The sequence below is a fragment of the Dromiciops gliroides genome, chromosome 4 (genome assembly GCF_019393635.1).
Source record: "Dromiciops gliroides isolate mDroGli1 chromosome 4, mDroGli1.pri, whole genome shotgun sequence".
Taxonomy (NCBI): Eukaryota; Metazoa; Chordata; class Mammalia; order Microbiotheria; family Microbiotheriidae; genus Dromiciops; species Dromiciops gliroides.
In genome coordinates, this window is record NC_057864.1 from 56,621,228 (window position 1) to 56,649,128 (window position 27,901).

A 27,901-nucleotide genomic window follows, 5' to 3' on the forward strand; every position below is an offset into this window, starting at 1 on the left:
GAGAGCAGTTGGATTCAAATCCGTGTCTACCTTTTAGGCTGATGTCCTTTTCGTCTATTCAGGCAGGGCAGGATTGAAAGGAATGATATTGAGAGAAGCCAGCGTGAAATAGAAGCAGTTCTCAATGAAGGGCTGTGAATAGAGATTAAGCAAGGGAGAAATTATCAAATGGGCAATTTGTGGTACTGTCACTATAAAAATACAAATTAAGGCAAATCTCCACTGAACAGTCATTAAAGCCGCTAGGCTTTCACCACAACCGGAATCTCGGATTTGTCCCTTTCTTTTGGAAGACACTCGGATTTAGCATGAATCAGGGACTCGAATTGTCTTCTATTGCTTTACCAAGTGGATTGCAAGCTGCCAAAGGTCAGGGATGATTTTGCTGGGTGCAGAGTAGGTGCCAAATAAACACTTGCTGATGTGGGGATGAGGAGGAGGAGGAGAAAGGAAAAATGACCCCAAAATGGAAGGAAATGAGCTGGCATAGGATATAGCTGGAAGAAGCATAGCTAAACACATTGCAAGGTCTTCCATTGCAGTATTTGCCCAGGTGCATATTTAAACTGATATGTCTCCTTATTAGATTGCCCTCTCTGAATTTCTCATACCCTACTCTTTGGCCTCCCCCATGCATTTATTTCATTGAATTTTATATTATAGTTATGTGCGTCTGCTGTATTATCTCCCCCCACCCCCCTAACCCGACACCATTTGGTTATGAGTTCCTTGAAGGTAAGGACAATGTCAGTCTTCATCCTTATAACCCCCATCTTGAGTACTTAGCACACTGTAGGCTGAATGAATAAATGATAAAATGAAGATCTCTAACGGTTTGTCACAAACCCAATTCAAAGTCAACTAGAGATGTGCCTACAATTTAGTTTTTATTTCCTTCCTTCCTGGCTCTGCTCAGATGCTATCTCCTCCAGGAAGTTTTTCTGACCCCCACCCTCAGTTGTTAATGCTCCTCCCATTATCATGTATTTTCATTTGCTCCTCGTAGACATAATAGAATGTACTATGCTCATATGTGCACTCAGCAGGATGTATGCTCCTTGAGAAGAGAGTCTTTTTTTTTTCATTTTTTTGTCTTTGTTCCACAATATACATAGTATACATTCAATAAATGTTTGTTGAATTGAACCTATTTTCCCCTTCATTTACTAATTACAAAGAAAAATCTCTGAGTCACATTCCTGACCCAAGAAGTGATTTGTTTTTTTACCTGGCCTCAGGCAATTCAGTAGCATTCCTTGGGCTCTTGTCACTTGGGAGCATGGGACAGATGAGAAGGACTCATCTAGGTCACCCAATGATAGATGATGTGGATCTGGAAAGGGCAGAAAAATCTCCTGGATTTGGATTCTCAGGGATCCAGGATTAAGGTTTTCATTTTAGGAGAAGTGCACTAGCAGTCACTAGAGCAGATTCTTGTTGAAATTATATCATCAATAAGCTATGTGACCTTGTCTCTTAACCCCTCTGAGCCTCAGTTTCCTTATCTATAAAATGAAAAGACTGGACTAGTTTAGGGGTTCTTTACCTAGAGTCTGTGAACCTTTTATTAAGATATTTTGATAGCAGCATTTCAATATAATTGACTTCCTTTGTAATTCATCGCATTTTCTGCATTTAATAGTATTATTCTGAGAAGGGATGCAGAGGTTTTAACAGATACTACCAAAGAAGTCTATTTTTTTTTTAAAGGCTAAGATTCCCTTGGCTAAATGATCTCTAAGGTTTCTTCTAGCAGAAATCATTCTACAATAGAAACCATCAATGATGTCTTGTGTGCACACACAGGCATCTGCTGATTATTAGGTTTCGAATACAAATATTGTGTAATTTAGCCTTTTAAAATAAGGAATCAGGGGGTGGCTAGGTGGCGAAGTGGATAAAGCACCGGCCCTGGATTCAGGAGTACCTGAGTTCAAATCCGGCCTCAGACACTTGACACTTACTAGCTGTGTGACCCTGGGCAAGTCACTTAACCCCCATTGCCCTGAAAAAAATATAAAAATAAGGAATCATCTGTAGTAACCATCCAAAGTCATTTTAAGAATGAAGCCATTTTATACTTCTTTTGGTGACCAAGACACCTTAGGAGATAAGAAAATAAAGCAGAAAGGTAACTTCAGAGACTGGCCCATGGCAGCAGCATATAGGGCCTAGAAGCAACATGTAGCACAGTAGATGAAGCACTGAACATGAAGCAAGGGAGACCTCAGTTCAAATCCAGCCTCAGACACCAGCTGTGTGATCCTGGGCAAGACAGTTTACTGACTTTAACTCCAGTTTATCTCAGTTTCCTTGACTATAAAATGGGAATAATAATTGCATCTACCTCCTGAGGTTGTTGTAACTCTTAAATAAGATAAAATTTCTATAGCACTTAGTACTGGAATTGATGTCATTTAGTCTTGTTGAACTCTACATGCATGGACTTTTGTCAAAGATCCTGGAATGGTTTGCCGTTTTCCTTCTCCAGCTCATTATACAGATGAGAAAACTGAGGCAAACAGACTTAAGTGATTTGTCCAGGGTCACACAGTTCGTAAGTGTTGAAGGTCAAATTTGAATTCAGATCTTCCTGACTTTAAGCCTGGTGCTCTACGGATTGTACCACTTAGCTGCTCCAACTGGCATATAGTAGGTGATTAACAAATGTTTGTTCTCTTTCTTCCTTCCAAAAGATACAATGGGACTCAAGACCTTTGTCTCCAACCTAATGCCTTGCCTTAAAGTACAATGCCAGGGGCTGCAATAAACCTCAGAGGAAAACTCTACTCCTTCAGTGCCAGAAAAGTTGGCAGTGAAGCAAGGATCCATGACCCTATAAGGATAAATGCAGACCATAGACCAGCAGAAGGAGCACTAGCTCTGGAGCCAGAACTAGTGGAGGACCTGGGTTCGAATCCCACCTCTGACCATGGGCAAGTAATTTTACTTCCTTGAATCTCAGTTTCCTCATCTGTAAAATGAGGGGGGGGTGGATTAAATGACTTTTAAGGCCCCTTCTAGATCTATGAACCTATGAACCCACACTCTGGAGATGCTTCCCACATCAGTAGTCTCTTAACAAATTCTTTCCCTAATTTGACTGGTTTTATTTTGTTTTGGTTTTTTGAGGGGTGCAAAATAGGGGTGGCGGAAAAGAAGATTGCAACAAGCTGTAGAAATGACTTTCTCCTGTTAGTTTGAAGAAATATCTGACTCATGAATATTTGCTACAATTTTTTTTTTAAGGGAAAGAGGGGAAGTGGTGGGAAGTGGCGGGAGGCATACTGGGGAGGAGGAGGGAGGAAGGAGAGAGGAAGGGCTATCCTACTGCAGAGTGGAGATGACAGAACATGTTTTTTTACTTTCCTTTTCTTGCTCTCATTTCTGTATTTTATTAAGGGAAACACAAAGGGAAAATTGTGTTATTTGTTAAAAAAAATGTCAATGTGCATTTTAGCAAAGGGGAAAAAAAGCAGAAACATGACTGCCTAGATAGGGACTATAATACTCTATGGGAAAGTCGGGGTTTGGCTTGAGACAAGGACACACTTAAGCAATCCACTATTGTTCTCTATGGATCCTATAAAAATGAATTCTGTAAAATGGGATAATAAACCTTTGGTGAAAGCCCTTTTTAAACCTTAAAGTGATATGAAAATGTGGGTTATAATGATAACAATTATTGCTATTATTATCTCCTTGGTCCTCTCTGGCTGTTATTTTCCATTTTTTGTTATCCAAGGACGAAAAGAACCAGGTCCCTGCATGATTTGAATAAGGTACACTCAAGTCAGCTGTTTAAATATCTTTAAATTTTACATTCTTTTCACATGGCTCCCAATGAAAGACCCCTGTATCAGGATCATAGGATTTAGGTTTGCAGTGCTAGTTGTTCATTGTTTGTCCTTAATTTCAAAAGAGGAACATGAAATTGGGGTGATGTCATGACTTGCACCGAATTGGACTTAAGCGAGGGAGGGCTTTGCAAGGTCACCAACCTCAATCTCTCATCCAGAGCCTTCTGGGTTCATTAGCAAGGTACATGTCAGGACAGGGGCATATGGCTCCGGATGTTTAAGACAATATGGGTTAAGTGATTTGCCCAGGGTCACTCAGCTAGTTAGTATCCGAGGTGAGATTTGAACTCAGATCCTCCCAACTTCAGGTCCACTATGCCACTTAGCTGCCCCCAAGCTAGTTGTATAATTTGTTAACCCTATAGTTTTGGCAGCTAGGTGGCACCATGGATAGAGTGCCTGGCCTTGAGTGAGGAAGACTCATCTTCTTGAGTTCAAACCTGACCTCAGACGCTTACTAGTTGTATGATCCTAGGCAAGTTACTTAAGTCTCTTTGCCTCATTTTCCTTATCTGTAAAATGAACTGGAAAAGGGGATTAGTTATGACTTGTATTGAGTCAAATCAAATTACTCCAGAATCTTTGCCAAGAAAACCTCAAATGAGATCACAAAGAGTTGGACATGGCTAAAAAATGACTAAACAACAAAATAACTACACTAATCTCTCTAAACTCGGATTTATTGATTTGTAGTGAGTCAACCAGTCTTTATTAAGTACCCATTATGTGGGAATATTAGTACTTGAGTAACCTATATTTGAGGGTTGTTTCAGGACAGTGCTGTGGATATCTTCCTTCATGAATTATAGAAATATATCCCTTCTTCCCCACTACCACCATTGTGGTCACCACCACCATTATCATCACAATTACCTATGTAATATAGTCTTATTATAATTATATGACATAATATGTAGAGAGCACTTTATATGCTATCAGAGTGCTAGTTCTATTTTATTCATTATTCTTATCATTAGTGATTCCCTCAGTGCTTGTCAGTGTTTAACAATCAGTTCTCCAAAGAGGAAGAGGAAAACTCTACAAATGACACACTTTTAAGTCTAGATATCACTTTTTAAAATCTAGACAATCAATAAAACAATAAACCAAGTTCTAATTTACTGTTATTTAATTGTTTTTCAATCATCTCTGACTCTTTGTGACCCCATTTGGGGTTTTCTTGGCAAAGATACTTGAATGGTTTACCATCTCTTTCTCCAGGTCAATTTATAGGTGAGGAAACTGAGGCAAACAGGGTTAAGTGACTTGCCCAAGGCCACACAACAAGGAAGTGTCTGAGGCCAGATTTGAACTCAGGAAGGTGAGTCTTCCTCACTCCAGGCCCAGAGCTCTATGCACTGTGCCACCTAGCTGTCCATCTGACTTGTAGCATTTGTCAGTTTAGACTTGGATCCAGTATGCCCTTGTCTGAGAAGCTCCATTTGCTTTTCTCAGATGTCTGGGGCTACCAAAGCACAAGCAGGCTAATTATACCTGACAAAGCTTAATGGATCAGAGTCCAGGAGATTTAGGCTCTAGTTTCCAGATCCACAGCTAATCAACTGTGTGACCTTGGGCAAATTACTGTACTCCTCTGAGCCTCAGTTTACTCATTTGTCAAATGAAGTGGTTGAATCTTTAAGGTCCTCAGTAGATGTAACATATGATAAAAGTGAAATGAATGAATGAATGAATGCAAAGCTACCCTTAGAATCACAACTGGGTTTTGTTGGAAGACCAAAGGCATCGTATTCAGCTCCTAGGCAAGTAGAAACCCCCATAGTGATAGGATCTCTTATTTCTAGATAACCAGTTCAGAATACATCTCCTCAGCAGCAACACCGCCTCCATCCCCTAAAGAGGGATGAGCTTGCAGGAACCCTCTATCATCTTTTTCTCCACTGATTGAAACCCTGTGACAAATTTCCTCAGCAACATCTACGTGCTATACTTCACACCAAATAGTAGGACCAAATAGTAGTGTTGGGTAAGGGGGTAGGGAAAGGAGAACTTCTCAAAGTGCCCAGACCAGAGCCATAGTAACTTCACAGGGCTGTGGTGAGGACAAATGACACCATGATGCCAAGGCAGATTCTAGGGGTGGGGAACTGAACTGAGTGGTTGGGGGGGGGACACACACACAAAAACGACAAACAGATTAAAAATTAGGCAAGGACAGTTTGGAGCATGGTGATTATAACAGTTCATGGCAAAAGAGCATTTGAGGCATATGAAATGTTCTCTCTACAAGATTGTGAGGTGAGTGCACGGTGCAGTGGGAAGAGCCCTGGATTGGTGTCTGAGGACCTGCATTCAAATCTCATCTCATCAACTAACTATCTTTGTGACTCTGGGCAAGTTATTTCTCTCCTTTGAACCACAATGACCTCATCTGTAAAATGATAGAATTAATTAAATGGCCTCCAACGGAACTTTCAGCTCTCAAAGATCCTATCAATACTTCCAGCTCCAAATATATGACACTATGAATATTAATGAGCAGCTAGGTGGTGCAGTGGATAGAGTGTCAGTCCTGGAGTCAGGAAGAGTCATCTTTCTAAGTTCAAATCTGGCTTCATACACTTAGAAGCTGCGTGACCCTGGGCAAGTCACTTAACTCTGTTTTCCTCAGTTTCCTCCTCTGTAAAATGAGCTGAAGAAAGAAATGGAAAATCACTCCAATATCTCCCCCAAAACCCCAATCCAAATGGGTCATGAACAGTAGGTCATGACTGAAAAAAATGAACAACAACAACTATGTTCTATTATCCCACTACAAACACTATTGTCCCCTTCAGAGGTGTAAATTAAATCTCTGAAAAGTTTAAGTGACTTGTTTACTACACAACTAGTAAGTGACAGCTAGTATTCCGACTTCAAATCCAGTATGCTTTCCACAGTACCTCTTGTCATGTTTTTTTTGCTGTACAGAAAAATCAACAGTAGCCTACGTGCATTCAGGATCCCCCAAAGGTAAAGAGGGATTGATCAAACAAGAGTCAGAGAGTATTGACATAATCAAGGAAACAAGTTCTCAACCAAACCAGGAGGTGGAAGCTTCCAGTCTCAGCCAAAAATGGATGGTCTCAAGAAACCTTGGGAGGGTCCATTGGTTCCCCTTTTTCCTTTGCCTACAAGGAAGGATCCCCACCAACATCTTCAAGCACAAAGAGCAATCAGTTGAAGCAGCTGCTGGTGGAAGCAATAAAGGTGGTTCTCAGCCCACCACTAGCCTACCTTGTCATGTCATCCCTATGTCTAACCATGTTTAGGGATGCAAGGAATAGAAAGAAGTTAAATGGTAGAAACATGAAATTGAAGCTGTGACGTTCCCTACCAATGAGGACCATTAGGACGATTCTCTAGCCATCACATCCTTAGCACCTTTGTCATCCAATTCAATTCAATTAAATAAAAAATTATTAAGATCCTAATATATTCAAGACATTGGGGATTTGAAGGAAAAAATGAAAAATAACCTTTGCTTTCAAAGAGCATACATTCTATTGGTAATCGTTAGCATCTTATCACCATTGCTTTAAATTTTACAAAACATCTTCTCCCTCTATGAATCACGTGGAACAAGTATTATTAGTATTATTTGACAAGCTAGGAAGTTGAACTTTAGAGAAATTAAATGGTTTTGCCTAGAGCTACAAAGGGACTCTCATGTGACTTAGCAGTTGAAAATAGGAGCCTGTGATCTTGAATCCCAGGTAGAAACTTGGGTAGATCCTCTTCCCTAGCCAGGACTTCATCTTCCCGTGTGTAAGATGAGGGGGTAAGAGTAGGACATGGGTTATTAAGCTGGCATCTGTGGATGTTTTATATTTTGATAATATATTTTAGACCAGATCATTGTAATCAGTTTCCTTTGTAATGTTCCATATTTTATTTAATGCATTTATAAACATGATTTTGAGCAAGGGGTTCATAGGCTTTACCAGACTGTTTCCAAAGTGATCTATGACACACAAAAGCATTTCTGGGATCCCTTCCAGCTTGAACAATCTCTGAAGCTCTGACTTCAAGACCAGGGGTCTTTTCTTTAGTATAGCTCTACATTATCAGCATCTCACTTAAACATCCAGGCTAAGGATATGCTTCTCACTTCAATCTAGTTGTGGTGGCTCTGGCTCTGAGTGAAATGATAGAGAAAGATCATTTGTACAGAACCCTTACAGCTCCTCCTTTGGTGCTCCTAACTGAAAGTCTGTGCTGGAGTTGACAGGAGCCGGAAAGAGATGTGACCTTTCCCTTCTATCACCTGATAATGACGTTCAGACATCTGATCCTACCTGCCTACTGATCTGATGGTAGGTGATGGACAAACGGGTGACTTCAGCCTGGCAGACACACTAGTTCTAAAATGACTGCCCATGATTCTTTAGGCTCTTCCCTTGGCTTACATGGGGATCTTTGTCCAAAAAAGCTGAATGGGTACCACCAAAGTTAGGCTGCCTGCCCCTTACCTAACAGCAATGACCTCTCCTATCATATATATTCCAAATGTGTATTACAAATTAAATCCTACATGAGGCAAACCCAAAATACACACTCACATATAAATTATATAATATATTACAGGGACGGTTATTCGATTTTTAAAAGGATTCTCTCACTTTAAAGAGCAAGCTCTCCTAGTTAAACAGGGCTCAATTTACAAAGGAAGGAAGGAAGGAAAGAAAGAAAGAAAGAAATTATGGAAGGTGGGAGGAAGGAAGGAAGGAAGGGAGGGAGGAAGGGAGGGATGGACAGATGGAGACCCGGAGGGGGAGAAAGAAGGAGAGGGGGAGGGAGGGAGGGAAGGAGAGAGAGAGAGAGAGAGAGAGAGAGAGAGAGAGAGAGAGAGAGAGAGAGAGAGTATTCCTGATGGTAGCTATTTTGCAGTTGAGGTAGCAACTTATACGCATTCACACTGCACTTTAGACTTTTGCAGGTATGTGTTGACTTAAAGACATAGATTTCAATTCTAGCTCTAACAGTTACAAGCTGTATGATTATGGGAAAAACACTTAATCTTTCAGTTTCCTTATCTGTAAAATAGTGTTGTTGTGAGGCTCAAATGTTATATGCATACACACATACATATACATATTTACATCCATACACACACACACACACACACACACACACACATATAGTGATTGGCATGACCAAGCTTTGCAAGGCTGTTGGAGAAAAAAAAAAACCCCTTTAAAACTTTAAAATTGGGGGCAGCTAGGTGGCACAGTGGATAAAGCACTGGCCCTGGATTCAGGAGGACCTGAGTTTAAATGTGGACTCAGATACTTGACACTTAATAGCTGTGTGACCATGAGCAAGTCACTTAACCCTCATTGCCCAACCAAAGAACAAACAAACAAACAACAACAACTTTAAAATTTATGTAAATGTGAGTTATCACCATATAATAAGGCTCATCTAAAATTCATCCTTAGACTAATTTCAGGAGTCCTCTTTGAAACATCCCTGCTAGGTATTCATCTGTCCTCCACTTAAACATCTCCAGTGATGTTGAACTCACTATTTTACATGAGGCAGCCCATTCCAATGATAGGCAACTCTAAATAGTTAAGTTATGAATTGTGTTGAATCAAACTCTTTCCTCTCCTCCCAAAATATACATCCTAGTTCATCCCTCTGGAGCAATACAATGTAAGTCTTCCCCTACTTCCATTCTCTTTTATCAACCAAATATCTCCAATTCCTTAATTGTTTCTTCCATGATACAGTTAGTCTTAATTACTCACCTCTGGAAACACCCTGGCTTGTCTCTGTCCAGTGGTGTCCTGGCAAATGTTTAGCAAAAAAATTGTGCACAGAACCAAAAAATGTACATGATGCCCTTTCAACTGTAATCTTCATTATTAGCATTTGCCCAACAATTTCTTAAGTCTAGACAATCAACAAAACAAATCAAGCCCTGATTTGTAGCATTTTCCTATTTCCAAGGGGTAAATAGTCACCCTGAAAATTTTACAATCAGCTCTTGCCAGCCAGTCCAGCTGGCTTTGGCACAGCTTTGCCAGTGTCCCTCTTAAAATGTGGCATACAGAGATGACCACAGACCTCCAGATGTGGCCTGGCCAAGGCAGAGCAATAAACATTAAACATCTCCTACAGGCTAGGCACTGTGCTTAAGCACTAGGGATACAAAAAGAGGCAAAAGCCAGAAAATTGATGAAACATACTATCCACCTCCAAAAAAAGAACTGATATTGTTGAAAGAGATTGAAGCATGCTATTTTTCACATTCTTTCATTAAGTGACAAATATGATGGTGATGTTTGGCGTGATCATATATGTATAAGCCATATCAATTTGTTTGCCACCTCAGGAAGAGGGGAGGGGAGGGAAGGAAGGAGGGATAGAGATTGGAACAGAAAATATAATGTTTAACCTGAAAAAACCCACAACAGTTTCTGCCCTCAAGAAGCTTACAATCTAATAGCTCTATATGGGTCTTGGGGGCGGGGAGGGATCAAGGTCCACCCTGTATATAATCCTGTCTTCATCCATTTTTCTCTTCTCTGGTTTATCATTGCCATGACATATCAGACTGTATAAAAACTTTTTCCTAAAACATTTTTATTGGATTATTCAATAGGAAACTTGCAGTGTCCATAGGCAGCTCCTGCTTGCCTCATCACTGTGCCCCCAGGCTTCAAATACTTCTATTCTACTTCTATTTAAGGGCCACTGGGTGCATAAGCATTCCCGTTTACCTCATTTGCCAGTGCATGGGCAGTGATCAAAGTCCGAGGAGGGTAAGGAGGAGGGGGAAAAGCAAGCACGTCCATCAATCTCCTTTTCTGGGTTGCCAGCTTTCTTCCCAGCACAGACTTCCATAAGCCTTACTCAGAGGCAGCATGAGTCAGTGGAGAGAGTGCAGAAGTTGGAGTTGGAAAGAGCTGGGTTCAGATCCTACTGCTGATCCTTATCAGGTGGGTGAACATTGGAAAGCCAATGAACCTCTCTGCCTCTGTTTCTTCAAATGTAAAATAACAATGATTAATAATACTTATAAAATTTACCCCATAAAATTGTTCTGAAGCTCAAATTGAGGAAATTTCCTCACAAACCTTATAGAACTACATAAGTGATCATTATTATTGTATTGGAACTAGGCTTCAGCATCATTGAATTTCATAGTTAGAAGAAATCCTCTAGTCCAACTAACTTTTTTTTTTTTTGGTGAGGCAATTGGGGTTAAGTGACTTGCCCAGGGTCACACAGCTAGTAAGTGTTAAGTGTCTGAGGCCAGATTTGAACTCAGGTACTCCTGACTCCAGGGCTGGTGCTCTATCCACTGCGCCATCTAGCTGCCCCCAACTAACTTATTTTTACAAAACAAAACCATAAACAACAGCAACAACAACAAAAACCTGGGACTCAGAAAAGAGGAATGAATTGTCTAAGAAGCTTTTTAAGGATGTCAAAAAACATTCATTTTCTCTACAATGTGTGGAAAATGGAATCTGGAAACTTGAATGTCTGGGGTGAGGGGTGGGGAAGATAAAGAAATGGAGTCACTTTAAGTGGGATTCACAGTAATGAGATACTTGGCTTTGCAAAATTGATATGCTCCTAAAAAGTTTGGTCCAAAACATGTTTTTGCTAATCTAAACATATTACAAAAGGACACTCATTATTCAAAAGTATTCATTCTGTGGTTGAATCATAAAATGATGACTTCTCACATAAAGCCAATTGTCCTCCCTGACGTAACCATGTGGTAAATTGAGTTTCATATATGAGTCTTTTTTTTTTTTTTTTAGTGGAACAGATCTTTTTACCTGCAATGAAGCTAGGGAGTGTATCTGACCAGGAAAAACACTGAATTAAGAGCTGTCGGGCCTTCCACAGGAAGCATCTTCAAACCTAGAACTTAGCAGAGTGTGTTGTTCAGCTGTTTTCAATCATGTCACGCTCTTTGAAACCCCATTTGGTGGTTTTCTTGGCAAGGATACTAGAGCTATTTGCCATTTCCTTCTCATTTTACATATGAGGAAACTGAGGTAAACAGGGTTAAGTGACTTGCCCAGGATCACTCTTCTCAGAAGTATCTGAGGCTAGATTTGAACTCAGGGAGATGAGTCTTCCTGACTTCAGGTCTGGTGCACTATCCATTGAACCACCTTGTGGCCCCCTTGCAGTGGTTAACTCTTCTTAATTTTCTTATCCAATGGCATTCTTATCAAGTGTGTAGTGAGAAAAGCATTGATCTCAGTGTTAAAAGACATATCTTTTGTTTCTCCCACTCTCATAATTTATCAAGCTAATATGTGGCCCTTGGATGTGTAATCTCTCTGGACCCCAGTTTCCTTATTTGTAAAATGAGGGGGTTAGGGACCTCTAAGACCCCTTTCATCTCAAAGTATATTATCCTATAATCCAAAGACACTTTAAGAGCCATGTTATGTCACCTGGGTCTTAAACTTTCTAAGGCTCAGTTTGCACACCTACGGAATAAGGATAGCAAGACTGGTACTATCAGTCTTATGGGATTGCCATAAAGATAGAACCTTGTAAACCTTAAAACACTCTATACATTGAGGGATTGTTTTTAATTGGATCCTATTCTCCCATGGAGTCATCAGTCACCTGTGAGTCACCAAGGTCCTTTGGGAGTTGTTTCAGTCCCTTCAGATGCTTCCTGACCCCATTTGGAATTTTCTTGACAAAGATACTGGAGTGGTTTGCCTTTTCCTTCTCCAGCTCATTTTACTAATGAGGAAACTGAGGCAAACAGGGTGAAGTGACCTCCCCAGGGTCACACAGCTCATAAATATCTGAGGTCAGATTTGAACTCAAGTCTTCTTGACTCCAGGCCTAACGCCTTTGGGAGACTGGTCTCATTCTCTCAAGCTGCCAGGATAATGCTTAAGTGACTAATGTCTGGGAACAAATTCATTTCACTCCAATTAACTTCATCTTTGTTCAATTCAATAAATATTTAAGCATTGATAGCCCCCAAAGGGTGGTGTCAAAAACAAGCCATTCAGACTCTGTCCTTGGTCTGCTAAAACTTAAATATCAATCAGAAGGTAAATTTTCAGGAAATAACTCAGATTCATAATACTATTTTAAGGGCTACAAAGTCCCTTAATCCTTCCAACAAATTTGTAATGTTGGTGATGTTATTCTCTCCATTTTATAACTGAGGAAATATATTCAGTAAGGTTAAGTGGTTTATCCAACCTCCCCCAGCTTATAAGCATCTCCTTCCTGCTTCTGACCACCATACCCAAGTCTCTGAAGGTAATCAATGTTCAAACAAGTTAGAAGTGGAGCTTTTGAAAATTATTCCAGTGACCTTGGTTCCCACAAAACTTTAGACCTGGGAAAGGACCTTATGTTTTCATTTAGAGCACCCATTTTTATATTCCAGAGAAAGAAAATGAGGTGCAAGGAAGGAAAATGATTTGCCCCCACTTACCCATGTTCTTAGTGGCAGGAACAAGACTGGTGTCCAAGTCTCCATACTCTCAATGCAGGCCTCCTTCTTTTAAACTACATATTGCAAGTCAATGGATAGGATTAAACACGGGCAATATTCAAGGAAAGTGTCCCCAATGTATTTTTTTGTGGGGCTCTGGGGGTTAAGTGACTTGCCCAGGGTCACACAGCTAGTAAGTGTCAAGTGTCTGAGGTCGGATTTGAACTCAGGTCCTCCTGAATCCAGGGCCGGTGCTTTATCCACTGCGCCACCTAGCTGCCCCCCAGTGTATTTTGTAAACCTTAGAATAATGGTAATAATATTTCTATAGCACTTTAAGTTTTGCAAAGCACTATATTAATTCCTTGTAGCCTCTAAAACTAGAAAGGACAACTGTTCCAAACCCTTCATTTTGTAATTGGGGAAACAATCTCACATACATTTGAGTGACATTCTCCGTTTCAGTTACTAAATAGCAGAACGAGGATTCCAAACCAGAACTCCAAGACTAAAAAGAGAGTTCTTCCTGTGATACCACACTGAAACTCTCACTCAGTTTCCAGTTAGGGATCTTCCACATGTTTAAGTCAATGTGAAAATCCTTATAAAACATCATTAACTCCGTTTTGTTGTAGTCGTTCATCATGTCTGACTCTTCATGACCCGATGGACCAAACTGTTGGTGGAATTTTCTTAGCAAAGATACTAGAGAGGTTTCTAATTCCTTCTTTGGTGGATTAAAGCAAACAGAGATTAAGTAACTTGCCCAGGGTCACACAGTAAGTGTTTGGGGCCAGATTTGAACTCTGGTCTTTCTGACTACAGGCCAAGAGCTCTATCCACTGAGCCACCCTAATTGCCTCCTAACTCCATTTTATAGATAAAGAAATGGAGGCTCACAAATGTCAGCCTTTTGTCTTGTCAAAGGTCCACATAACTAGGCAGTACCAGAACTGGGACACACACACACACACACACACATACACACACACACCCTTCGCTTTAATCATTATCATACTTGAGCACAACTCCTCTGTCACCAAAGTCTGCACCTTTATGGTATGAACAATGCTCATGCTGAAAATTTCAGGCCCAGTAGAATGAGAAGCTGGCTTCCTAAGTGGCAAGGAGACAAGTTTTAGAGCAGATTTTTTTTTCCATTATCCTGAAATCACTGTGTATAGAGACCTGACAACTTCATCTGTAGGCAGCTGGGTGGTACAATGGATAGAGTGCTGGATCCAGGAAGACCCCAGTTCAAATCTGACCTCAGACACTAGCTGTCTGACCCTGGGTAAATCATTTAACACTGTTTGCCTCAGTTTTCTGATCTGTAAAATGAGCTGGAGAAGAAAATGTCCAACCACTCCAATATCTCTGCCAAGAAAATCCCAAATGGAATCACAAACGGTTGGATACAACCAAAACAGATCAAACTGACCTTCACCTGATCACTGGGTCAGCATATTGAAATTTCACTATTTCATAGGATTTTTATTCTGTCTCTCAGACAAATAGAAAACTGAAGAAAAATAAGCAAGTGGGATCCATTTCAATTTGGGAATTAAAAAAAAAAACATTCTGTCATCTGACAAAAAACATTGGAATCAACTACCACCACAGATCATGGATTTTTCATTCTTGGTGAACTTTAAGAAAAACTAAAAATATACATATATAATATATGTGTGTATACATATATCTATATGTGCATATGTATATGTACACAGGTAGATAGAGATTAGAGATAAAGATGGAGATGGAGATGGAGATGGAGATAGAGATGAGGAGGGAGAGGGAGATAGAAATAGATTGAGATAGAGACAGAGACAGAGATAGAGATAGGGATAAAAATAGAGATAAAGATGGAGATAGAGATGGAGATGGAGGTGGAGGTGGAGATGGAGGTGGAGGTAGAGGAAGAGATAGAGATAGAGAGTTTCCTGATCAGCTTAGTCATATATCTATGCAGTATGGAGGCAGGAAACTGGGTAAGGAGGTGATTACTTTAAGCTCTAGGACCCTAGAGTTACAGATGGGATTTTAGTCTGGTGGCAACAGCTAAGCATTTACTAGGGATCAGCAAACTACTCCTGATGGACAGGGGCCTGTGTTTGTATGGCTCTCAGGCTAAGAATGATGTCTTCATTTAAAAAAAATTATTTTTAAACATAATTTACTTATTTTAGTCATACAAAATACAGATAGCAGTCCAGAGTGGACCCAGCAGCCCAACCCCTGACTTAGTGAATGGGGTTATAGCCTTAGAGATGAAAGGAGTCTCAGACACTATCTATTACCACCACCATCTTTCATTCTACAGATTAGGAAATTGAGGGCTAAAAAGATTAAGTGATTTATTAAAGGTTATACAAGTAGTAAGTGTCAAAGGAAGGATCTTATTCCTCTCTCAGCTGTTCTTCTGATTTTCTTGTTGTTCAGTCCTGTCTGGCTCACCATGACTCCATTTTGGAGTTTTCTTGGTTCACCATTTCCTTCATCATCTCTTTTTATAGATGAAGATGTTGAGACCAACAGGGTTAAGTGACTTGGCCAGGGTCACACAGCTAGGAAGTATCTGAGGTCAGATTAGGACTCAGGAAGATGAATCTTCCTGATTCCAAGCCTGGTGCTCTTTCCACTATACCATTCAGCTGCTGTATTCTTCTGATACTCCAAGCTTTACTTCTATGACTCAGCTACCTTGACCTAGTGTAACTTTCCTCACCATCTGAGGTTTCATTGCTCTGGAACTTCCTTCCCTCTACCATGATGGTGAGTTCCTTTAGGAAAGGTCTCCATCCTGAGTGTGGACCCAGGTAAGCCATGCATCATTTCCCTATAGATTCTGCATCTGATTCTCTGGATTTAGCCACCACACCCTCAGAGGTATCTTCTCCTTCCCTCCCCCTCATTTTAGCTCCCTTTTTATGTGTTGTTTTCCTTTATTAGAATGTAAGCTCCCTGAGAGCAGGGGCTATCTTTCTTTTGTTTTGTATTTTTATCTCTAGAATTTAGCACACTGTCTTACTATGGTAATTACACACAAAAAAAGAAAAATGCTTCTTGCCTTCCTGGACCCAGGTCCTTAAACTCAAGAGCTGTGTGTGCCCCATCATAGATCACTACCTTCGTTGAAAGATGCCATCCTTTCCTCCTAGATCCACCCATCCTCTTCCCCCTTATCCTTCAACATCCAGCTCACTAGCTGATTCTTCCATGCAGCCTTTCCTCATCCTGCCCCCCCCACTCCATTCTCCATCAGAAGCATCTTCTCCTTCTAAACACTAATATGTCTTTGTTCATGTCTCTCTTACTGCATTTTTACATTCAATCCTGTACTAAAACTATTGATATACATGGCTATCTTTCCCCTGGCAGACTTTAAGCTCTGTGAGAGCAGAGATATGGGTGTTTCTTCTGTGCATCCCTCTGTGTCTCTCTTAGGGTATTATTAAATTCTCAATTAATACATCCTGAACCAATCCAGCTAGTCAGTGGTGAACACTAACCAGCTTCTTAGAGCTCTCTGTCATTTAATAAGTGCTTATTAAAACATGTTCCATATATAAGTCTTTATGCCAGGTACTAGGGATACAATGACAGAAATGACATTTACCCTTGTCCTTGAAACTGGTCCTTGCCCTCATGGAGATTACATTTTCCCAAGGGGATGAAAGGAAAACATGCACACACATTTTTATTATTGTTCAGTCATTTTTCAGCCATGTCCAATTCTCCATGAACCCCTTTGGGATTTTCTTGGCAAAGATACTAAAAAGACTCCATGTAGTACTCCAATGACCATGTTGTAGATCTCACATTTTTCATTGTTTAATCATTTTGAGTTGTTTGTGAATCTTGCTGACTCCTTTTGGGATTTTCTTGGCAAAAAAAATACCAGGGTGATTTGCTATTTCCTTCTCCAGCTCATTTTACAGATATGAAAACTGAGGCAAACAGACAAGTGACTTGCCCAGAGTTACATAGCTAGGAAGTGACAGAGGTCAGATTTGAACTCAGGAAGATTAGCCTCCCTGACTACAGGACAGGCACCCTATCCACTGCTCCACCTAGTTGCCCCAGAAGACTTGGAGCTGAACAAAACCTTTGGAGTCTAGACCCCTCCTTTTTCAGATGAGATAGAGATGAAGTGGCCTGGCCTTAAGTATCCAAGGTAGAGAGCTGAGATGTGGGCACAAATTCTCCAACTCTCAACCAGAGCTCTTTCCATTGCACTGGACTGAAGTACAGTTGAAGCATATCTATTTTATTGGTAGTAATAATTCTTGCCTTGGCCATGATGTTTTGTAAACAGTGTTTTGAACTTGATTCCCAAAACACTTCTGTGAGGGAGATTAGGCATTTGAGGGAGGGGTGGGGAAGAGTTTCATCACTGTGACTCCATCAGTGGATAGGGAGCTCCTCCTGAAGAAAATGTTCCCTTATTACTGATTAGCAACTGCCAATTTATAGTCTCAAGAGTGTTGGGAGGTGGGGGAAGGGGAGACTTAGAGTTGAAGTGACTTGTCCCAAGGTCATTCTGGTTCTAATCAGAACCTGAACCTGGGTCTTCCTGACTCCAATGCCAGTTTCCTATCCACTATGCCAGTTCTATCTGTGAGAGGAAGCATTATCATTGCCATATTACAGATGAGGAAACCAGAGTTTGTTTGGCTACAATGACCAATTCCCAATCAGAGAGCTATGCTGAAACTTGAACCCAGGTCCTCTGACTCTAAGCCCAAGGCTCTTGGAACTACACCACCCTACCCCTGATATGAATGTAAAGGCTGATATGGAGTCAGCCACCTGACACCCTGTGTCTAAAAATACATATTCACTCAGTCTCCTGGAGAGTCACCTGTGGCCACAGAAGGATGGCAGGCCCCACACAGATGCCATTGCGTTTGGTTTCCATAGTGACTGATTTGGAGTCCCTCATCCAGTGCTCACAAAAACTCATAAGGTTTTGTTTTTTGACAACCACCTTTCTATAGGGATCTTTCTACAACCCATGTTTTATAAGCTCTAATTAATCAAATCAAAAATATTTACTCAGTATCTACTCTGTTGAAGACACTGGGGTCTTGGAGTCATAATTAGTCTTAAGTCAAAATTACCTATCTTGATACCTGGGGTCCTTTGCACATATGGGTCAAGTGCCTAGGTTCTAGAGACCTATCTTGTCCCCTCCCCTTCCCTCCCCAGCAGCCACTCAGTATCCAAGCTTCAGGTTTTCCTTTATATGCTTGAGAGGCAGTATGGTGTAGTGAATAGGGTGCAGGATCTGGAAGATGTAGGTTTAAATTCTATCTCAGATACTTACCAACTGTGTGGTCAAGTTACTTAACCTCTCTATGTCTCAGTTTCTTCATCTGGAGGGGATCGGATCTGATGACCTCAAAGGTCGCTTCCTATTCTAAATGACGATGCTATGATTTTTACCTCTTCATTTGTTTCTTGTGCTGTCAAGTCTAGCAGGGTACAGTCTGGGCACCAGGGAAGTAGTCATGCTGGCCAGTGCCAGTTGTGAGTCCTCCATCATTTATTCTCATTCCACCCCATTCACTTCTCCCCCCAGTCTAGCCCCCAAAGCAGGATAAGGCATCCTTCAAGGAGGACAAGGTCCCCTGGTGCCCAACAAGGACTAGTGATATGTACTGAAATTTCCTCTCCTCTACTCTCTTTCCCTCTCCTCTCCCCTCTCCGCCTCCTCTCCTCTCTTCTCCTTCCCCCTCCTCTTCTTTCCCCTCCTTTCCTCTCCTCTTTCCTGCCTTATCCTGTCCTATCCTGTCCTCTCATTTCCTCTGTCCTTTCCTATCCTCTCTTCTCCTCTCTCCTCTCTGCTTCTCTTCTCTTCTCTTCTCCTTCTCCTTCTCTTCTCGTCTCTTCTCTTCTCTTCTCTTCTCTTCTCTTCTCTTCTCTTCTCTTCTCTTCTCTTCTCTTCTCTTCTCTTCTCTTCTCTTAACTCTCTCTTCTCCTTCTCTTCTCTTCTCTTCTATTCTCTTCTTCTTCTCTTCTCTTCTCTTCTTCTTCCTTCTCCTTCTCTTCTCTTCTCTTCTCTTCTCTTCTCTTCTCTTCTCTTCTCTTCTCTTCTCTTCTCTTCTCTTCTCTTCTCTTCTCTTCTCTTTTGTTCTCCTCTCCTCTCCTTTCCTCTCCTTTCCTCTCCTCTCTTCTCTTCTCTTCAATTCTCTTCTCTTCTCCTCTCCTTTTTTGCCTTTTCCTTGTCTTCTCCTCTCCTTCCAGATAGAAGTTCATGGGCTTCTTGCAGACAGGCCTGATCCTACTACAGGGGAGGAGAGGAAGCAACAAGCATTTATTAAGGTTACCCAGACAGTAAGTAGCTGAAGTGAAATTTGAACTTGGGGCTTCAGACTTCATTCCAGGTGACATAAGCAGGCATGGGTAGATGGGGCAATCAACTCCAAGGGAAGACAAAATGTGATTCTCTCTACCTGGAAGCCCCAAACCTCACAGAAAAGTCCTCGCAAGAGGATGAGCATATTCAAGGTACAGTAAAATAATCCCAGCCTATCCAGAGAAAGGCAATCATGGAAATGAGGAAACTCCAGACCATGACATTCAAGGACTGGGGTGAACAAACTAGAGAAAAGAGGAGGAGAAGACTAATGCTGGACATTATTACTGTCTTCAAATATTCAAAGCAGTTTAGTGTGGAAGAGGGATTTTACTTAGTCTGCTGGGTCCTAAAGGGAAGTACTGGGAGAAATGGGTACAAATGGCATGGAGGTCTAGTTTGGTTCAATACAAGGGAACATTTCCTAATAATTAGGAAAGTCCAACAGTGAAATGGACTGTTCCACAAGATAAGATAGCTTTAAAAGAGAGCTGAATGATGATTCATCAAGAATGTGGTGGAAGAGATTCCAACTTGAATGAAAACAGTCCTAGTTGGCCTCTGAGCTCCCTTGGAACTATGAAATTCTGTGAATAAAGGTAGATATAGCACATTGAGCATCAGGATGATGGGAAATGAAGAGAAAGATGGAGAAGAGTGAACTCAGAATTTGAAGGACCCAAGAATGAAAAAAAATGTTAGAAGAGTCCTATTTCTACACATGCTTAAAGATCAACTCTGCACAATGGAAATTCACATACAGTTTCAGCCCTCCTTCTGAGCAGAAATTAAAGGGGCAGCTAGGTGTGACTTTAAGTCAGGAAGACTCATCTTCCTGAATTCAAATCTGGTCTCAGACTCTTCCTAGCTGTGTGACCCTGAGCAAGTCACTTAACCCTACTTGTCTCAGTTTCCTCATCTGTAAAATGAGCTGGAAAAGGAAATGGAAAACCCCAAATGGGGTTGAGTCAGAACGGAACAACAACAAAAATGTTGTTTAGTGGTCAAATCCCTAGTGGTCAAATTGTATCCCCAGCAAATTTAACTCTCTCTGTCTCTTCAATAAATTCAAGTCAATAAACATTTATTAAACACCTTCAACTATGTGCTGGGGATACAATAAAGAAAAAGAAGGACCCTTCCTACCCTCAAGAAACTTACAATCTATTGGGGAGGGAGGAGAAAACATGCAAAAGGAGGCATGAAACTGGCTGTGTGACCATGGCAAGTCATTTAATTTGGTTTCTTTTTCAATAAAACAAGACTGGTAGGCTATATTGTCTCCAAAATCACTTGTAGCTTGAAATCTATGAACCTATAGAAACTATGGAAGTGAAAAAAATCCAAACAGAAAGGAAACATAAAAAGGAAAAAAAAAACTTCTCAAGAAATCATGACAGAAAGCTTATAAAAATCATATGAATGAGGAGACACAGGATTTCAGCTCTTTCCATTTGTTTACATTCAGTTTTTAGGGAAGCCTTTGCTCAACGTCTCTGGGTACAGTACCTATCAAGATTCTGGCAAAAAAAAAAAAAAAAAAAAAGGAGGAATTGTGAACTTTTGAGCCCCCTGGTGGTCAACAAGAATATTGTCACAAAGGCCCAATGACATATTTTCTATATGATTTTTATCTTTGTAGGAACTATTATTTCAAATCTCTGCAACCATTTCTCCCTTCACCAGTACTTTATTCTTTCCCAAATTTGTCTCCATTTTTTTTTTGATGTACCTGTTTCACCCCTCATCAGCCATCCCATCTACCATAATGAAACTACTAGGAAAAATCTAGCACTCCTGTGCTACCATTTGGTTTGTTCTCAGTAGCAACTTTATTCAACTCTAAAGATCTATAGTCATCATATATTAAAGAGAACACTGGACTGGAAGTCAAGGAGATCTATGGCTGAGTCCTAGCTTTGCTACTAATATGTGAATTTAAGCAATCCATACCCTTTCCCTGAGCCTCAGTTTGATTATCTTCAAGCTAAAGGGCTAGAATTGATGACCTATATGATCTCTTCTATCTCTGATATTCTTTGTTTATAAATCTGAAAAGAGTATGATGCAAAGGAAAAGAGCTCTGGAGTTCAGAGGACCTGGGTCCTGTCCTGGCTCTTCTACTCACTACTGGGATGATGTTGGCCAGGTAAATTGACTTCTCTGGACCTCATTGGACTACACGATTTTTAAGGTTCCATCCATCTCTAAATTCTGTGATTCCTACAAAAGAATCATAGAGAAAAGGGAAAATAAAACAAAATTCAGCAGACTAATTCCCAGAACCACTATTCTGGCTGTTGTGTATAAAGTATTTTATAAACCTTCATATTTTGCATAAATGTCAGCTCTCATTGTTATCAACATCTCACTTCCCTTATCATGGTGTTTAGATAGAAATTAACAGGTCCTGGGAAAAGTTGCTAGACTGCTATTGTTCTTTTATATTTAATGTGGTCTGCAGGATATTTTCACAGGTAGATTAAATACTTTTAAAATTGAATTCTAGGATGGGGATGTAGACTTATCCTTTGTACACTTATAGGACACATTCACTGGACAACTCCAGTAGCAGAATATGAGCATATTAATTCACACCGTACTCCTCACATGGTTTTCATCTCCTCGGCTATATTTCTATATTGCGAGAGTTTCTTATTCCATATAGTCTGGATGTTGAATATATACTCATGTTTATGATCAGGGTTATGTCCAAATAATTGTGGTCACATCTGGCCTATGATAATGCTCCAGCTCCAGTTATTATTTTGTTGTGTTTTTTGGGGGGGAGGCAATGAGGGTTAAGTGACTTTCCCTGGGTCACACAGCTAGGTAAGTGTCAAGTGTCTGTGGCTGGACTTGAACTCAGGTCCTCCTGAATCCAGGGCAGGTGCTTTTTCCACTGCTCCACCTACCTGCCCCTCCACTTATTATTTAATGTCTGGTAATACTCTGGTTATCATTACCACAATCACCATTACATCAATCGTTATCATCACCACCACCACCATTATTGTCATCATCACCATCATCTTATTTTTCTCACCCTTTTGTATGAGGATCAGATAGAAAATATCTTGTTACCCTGCTATTAGTCTTTTATATGTATGTTCCCCAAACTATTGCACAAGTGGACAAAATAAACTACTGTCTAGTAGTTGAATGCAAGTGTTATCATGTAAGGTAATCCTCTATAGATTTCCAATATTCAATCCGTGCTTATTAACTCCAGTAGCAGAAAGAACAACAAAAACAATAGGTACTCCCTATTGATCCAGGATCAAATATAAAACTTTTTGCTTTTAAAGTTCTTTATATCCAGGAGCCTTCCTGTCTTTCTAGGTGTCTTACACATTATCCCATTCCACACACTTGGAATATAGTGATACTAGCCTCCTTGTTATTCCTCATATCAGATGTTCTATTACCTGACTGAGCATTTTCACTGGTTGTCCTCCATACTTTGAATTCTCTCCCTCCTCATCTCCAACTTCTAGTTTCTCTTATTTCTTTCAAGCCTCAACTAAAGTCTTCCCTTCTGCAAGAAATCTTTCCCTACACCCCATAAAGGCTTCCTTCTGAATTTATTGCAAATTTCACCCATATATATCTTATTTGCATAGTTATTTGTATGTCATCTCCCCAATAAGAGTGTGACTTCCTTCAGAGTAGGGGTTCTTCTTCATATTATTATTTTGTCTTTCCTTGTATCCCTAGCATTTATCACAATACCTGGCACATACTAAGCTTACTTATTAAGTAAGCTCTAAATAAATTCTTGTTGATTGGACTTAATAGACACTCCATTCTGTTTCCACATTATCTTGATCTCCTGTACTAGGTGGTCTCTAGTACTTGAAAATCTTTTGAGCCATGAAGCTTGAAGTTTATGAACATGTGCTGTAGTGACATCTAGTTTCAAAACATTGTTCTTAAAATATTTGCATTGTTTCATGGATGAGTGATTGTGATCATGGTACAGTTCCAGTATACTTTATTGATTATGTTCTCAAGGATATTTTGAGATCCTTTATTATAGTTAGACAATGAACTTCTAATATAATGTTTTGTCATTCTGGTTGTTTGTAGACTAAAAGTACCCAGACTAAGATTATTAGTTAACTCTTATTATTAACTCTTATTATTAGCTAACTCTTATCTCTTTTTCAGGCTGAAGATCATGGCTCAGAAAGGTGTGTGTTACATTTTTGTAATTATAACTTCTATGCTTTAAGGATCCAAGGCTTCACTGAAGAATGCAACATATCGGTGCTCTAGAAGATAATCTTTGTGAGTTTCTAGAGGTAAAAAAAAATCATCACCTGGCATTGAACATTTTTATAATGAGGTTCTTTGTACTTGGTTAGGTAGATGCTCAGAAAACAGCAGAGGGATCAGATCATCCATCCTTGGCCTAGAGGATCAAAATATAACACAGAGTTGTTACTGGAAGGGACATTAGAGATTATTGAGAACAACTTCCTATTTTTATAGGTGAGGAAACTGAATGTGAGAGAAGGTAAGCTACAGGATGGGAAGTCTTATGCAGCTTTGTAGGATCTGCAATATTGTTCATCAGAAAAGCCACTAAGAACTGGAGTCAATGGCATGCCTCAATGAGAAATTAGAGTAGGAGTTCATGAAGAGTTGGGCTTCATTACTTAATAAATTATTTAGTTACCTTATAATTTAATTTTCTTCTTATTTCATCATAAGAGGAACCGATTCAGAGAAACTTTGGAAGAATTATATGAACTAATGCAGAGTGAAATAAACAGAACTAGAACAATTTATACAATGACTACAATCTTCTCAAGGAAAACAACTTTGAAACACTTAAGACTTCTGTTCAATGCATTAACTAATCAGGACTCTAGAATGCTAACAATGGAGGGTACTTCCCAGAGAAGTGAGAGGCTAAAGAAAGATAGAATAATTAGGAAGAAGAAAACATTTAAAAGACTGATTACTTAATCATGGTCTTCATTTGTTTGGAGGATGAAAGTTACAAAGAAACAAACTGTGACTTGATATCAGGGCTGATCAAAAGTGGAATGCACCATCTGAAAAGGAGGTAGGTTCCCTTCAGAAGAGGTCTTCAAGGAAAGACTGAGTGACATTTTGTTCAAGTTTGGCTTGGACTAGATGTCCCCTGAATTCCCTTTCAACTACTATTCGGTGAGGGTTATTTGATTCAGAGAATATACTGAGAGCAAATGGGTTTAGGCATCCCATAGAGAATTTAGGCTAAATCTAGGGTTGGAGATAGGAGAACAGTATACTATAGGTCTTAGAGAATGGGAGAAATTCATTCCCCTCCACATCTGGGTAGATGTGTGCACATAGCTCTGAAATATCTTTTTCTTTCTTTCTTTCTAATTTGGTGAGGCAACTGGGGTCAAGTGACTTGCCCAAGGTCACACAGCCAGTAAGTGTCAAGTGTCTGAGGTCAGATTTGAACTCAGGTCCTCCTGACTCCAGGACTGGTGCTCCATTCCCTGCACCACCTAGCTGCCCTGAAATATCTTTTTAATATTTTCTTACCATTTCCCATCTTTATTTTCTCTTTATTTAGCTTCTTTCATTCTTTCTCTACCAACTCTGATCATGAGCCCTCAATCCTAAATGGCCATAATTCTACCATCTCACAAATCTTCCCCTTAATAGGAGAGTGGTCTGTTTGAGAAACTTGGACACCATGCCTTTAGCAGTATTGTCTGTTTGGTTTTAAAAATGTATCTAAATTTATTTTATTATTTTTTGCGAGGCAATGATGGTTAAGTGACTTGCCCAGGGTCACACAGCTAGTAAGTGTCAAGTGTCTGAGGCTGGATTTGAACACAGGTCTTCCTGAATCCAGGGCCATTGCTTTATCCACTGTACCACCTAGTTGGCCCAGCAGTTTTGTTGAGATAACAACCCTAATATAGGTAATAACTAGGCATAGTCTAGTTTACAGAGATTAAAACTGGAAAGCATAGGGAATATTCTTCATAAGTTAGAATTCAATTGTCTATGAAGACACATACCCAGTGACTAGGGAGTTCAGTCCAAAGAAAAGATTAAGCCTTAGGGCACTGACTCACTGGAGGAACTCTGCTCTGTGTCCCTAGGTAGTACACATAAATGAGGACACTCAAGTCCTGAAGTCTGCTTTCTTCTCTCTCATAATTTTAACCATTACACCAACCAACTTGTGTCTTCAGAAAACCAGAATAAGATTTTCCTCTGTGTCTGATGGGTGTATATCTATTCCACAATTGCCCATCAGCAATTTCAGTATTTATAACTGATGTCCAGTCTCCAGGCAGCTAGGAGAAAAAAAAGGTGAATTTCACTACCAGTTTGGGGAGGAGGGGTGTATTTGCAAACTTGGGGCGTGTGTGACAAGGTTGATCTTCCTCCCCCATTAAATGTGACTTTGGTCAGCCTTAAGGAATAAGGGGGAGGGAGTTAAATCTTCCTAAGTTGCTTCAGTGCTTTCTAAATTATTCATACATGGGATGCATAGCCTATAAATAATGGCCTGGGAAACATACTAAACAACGCCCAAAAAGTGACCCCACTTAGCCCTCATAACATCTGGTCCATAGTATAGTGAATGTTCTTGTCCAAGACTAATTTTTCCCCATAGACCCTCATTGAAATTACTGCTAGGCAGCTCCTAGTAATTATTTCCATTTCACAATTGGTCTCAGTTGTTCTCCTAACTTAGAGCAATGTGGGCACCATGTCTCCCTGTGTAAGCCAAACCTCTCACACATGCTGCCAATCTAGGAAATTCTTCAACCCCAGGGGCAGTGTGCAGATCCAGCAACTTAGGATTTGATCTCAGAGAAGACACGTTTCGTGCTAACTCAGAATTTCCCAATGCTGGAGGGGCCAGTTTCAACTTCACCTGTTTTCCTGTCTGCTAGAAGTTTCCATGGTGAAAAAGAGGTCTCACTGCAACCACAGGCCAGAATGCAGGATTTGTTTTCTTCCCAGTATCTCTTAGTAATTTGGTGATAGATATAGATCTGATAATTTTTGATGTATATATTCTACCCCAGTAATATTTCTCAAACCAGCCCCCTCATTTCTTGCCGGGTCTCACCTAGATTATTCTAATAGCTAGTAGTTACTGAATTGGTCCCTATACTCCCCACATCCTACCTGCTATTGTTTGCTTCAGAGAGAGGGTGTATGCAGAGGGAAACAACTGAAAATAGGGAGCAGGGTGCAATTCCCAGCATATGTATTCTACAAACTTCTCTTGAGAAGGAGATTGATGTTTTTAAAGGTAACATAAGCTTCTAGAACATTTCAACAATGAGGTGAGATGGAACTACTACAAGGCTATGAAGGCTGTGGAACATCAGGTTCAGTAAACATCGTTGTCGCTAAATAGTAGCTCACAGTATGGGACTTGGAGTGCAAACCTGGCCTCAGGCTGTGACCCTGGGCAAAGCAACCAATCAATAAACATTTATTAGTACTTATCTAGTGTTAGGCAACATCCAGGTCCTGCCCTCAAGGAGTTTACAATCTAAATGAGGGAGACACCAAGCACACCCAAATATATACAAAGTCTCTCCTGGCCTCTGTTTCCCCATCTGTATAATGTGGGTAAAAATAGCACCTACTTTCCAGGGTTGTTTGAGGGATTCAAATTGTGTGAAGTGCTTTGCAAAAACCTAAAGCACATATGATGGGTATTTTGATAAGAAATATTACCAAAAAAAAATCGGTTGTTATTTCTATTGTCGGTTCTGCTGTGGTTTGACTCTTCATGACCCTATTTGGTGTTTTCTTGCCAAAAGTACTGGAGTGGTTTTCCATTTCCTTCTCCATCTCGTTTTACAGAAGGGGAAACTAAGGCAAACAGGGTGAAGTGACTTGTCCAGGGTCAGTAGAAATTTATAAAAATAAAAAATATAAATATTTTATATAATTTTTCTATATAAATAATATAGAATATAAAGAAAATAGACATTAAAATAAAATTAAAATGGCTTATATTTATATAATCATTTAGAATACAAAACTTCTCCACAACAACCCTATGAAGTAAATAACTGAATATTATCACAACCCCATATATACACACCTATTTTACAGATAAGGAAACTAGACCCAAAGATGTTGTGATCCTTTTCAGCTGTGTTCAAGATATTACCAGAATGGCTCCACAGTATCTCAGACAGAGCATGAAAAGTACAGGTATACAGAATTTCACATTGGAAAGGAGGTTATTTA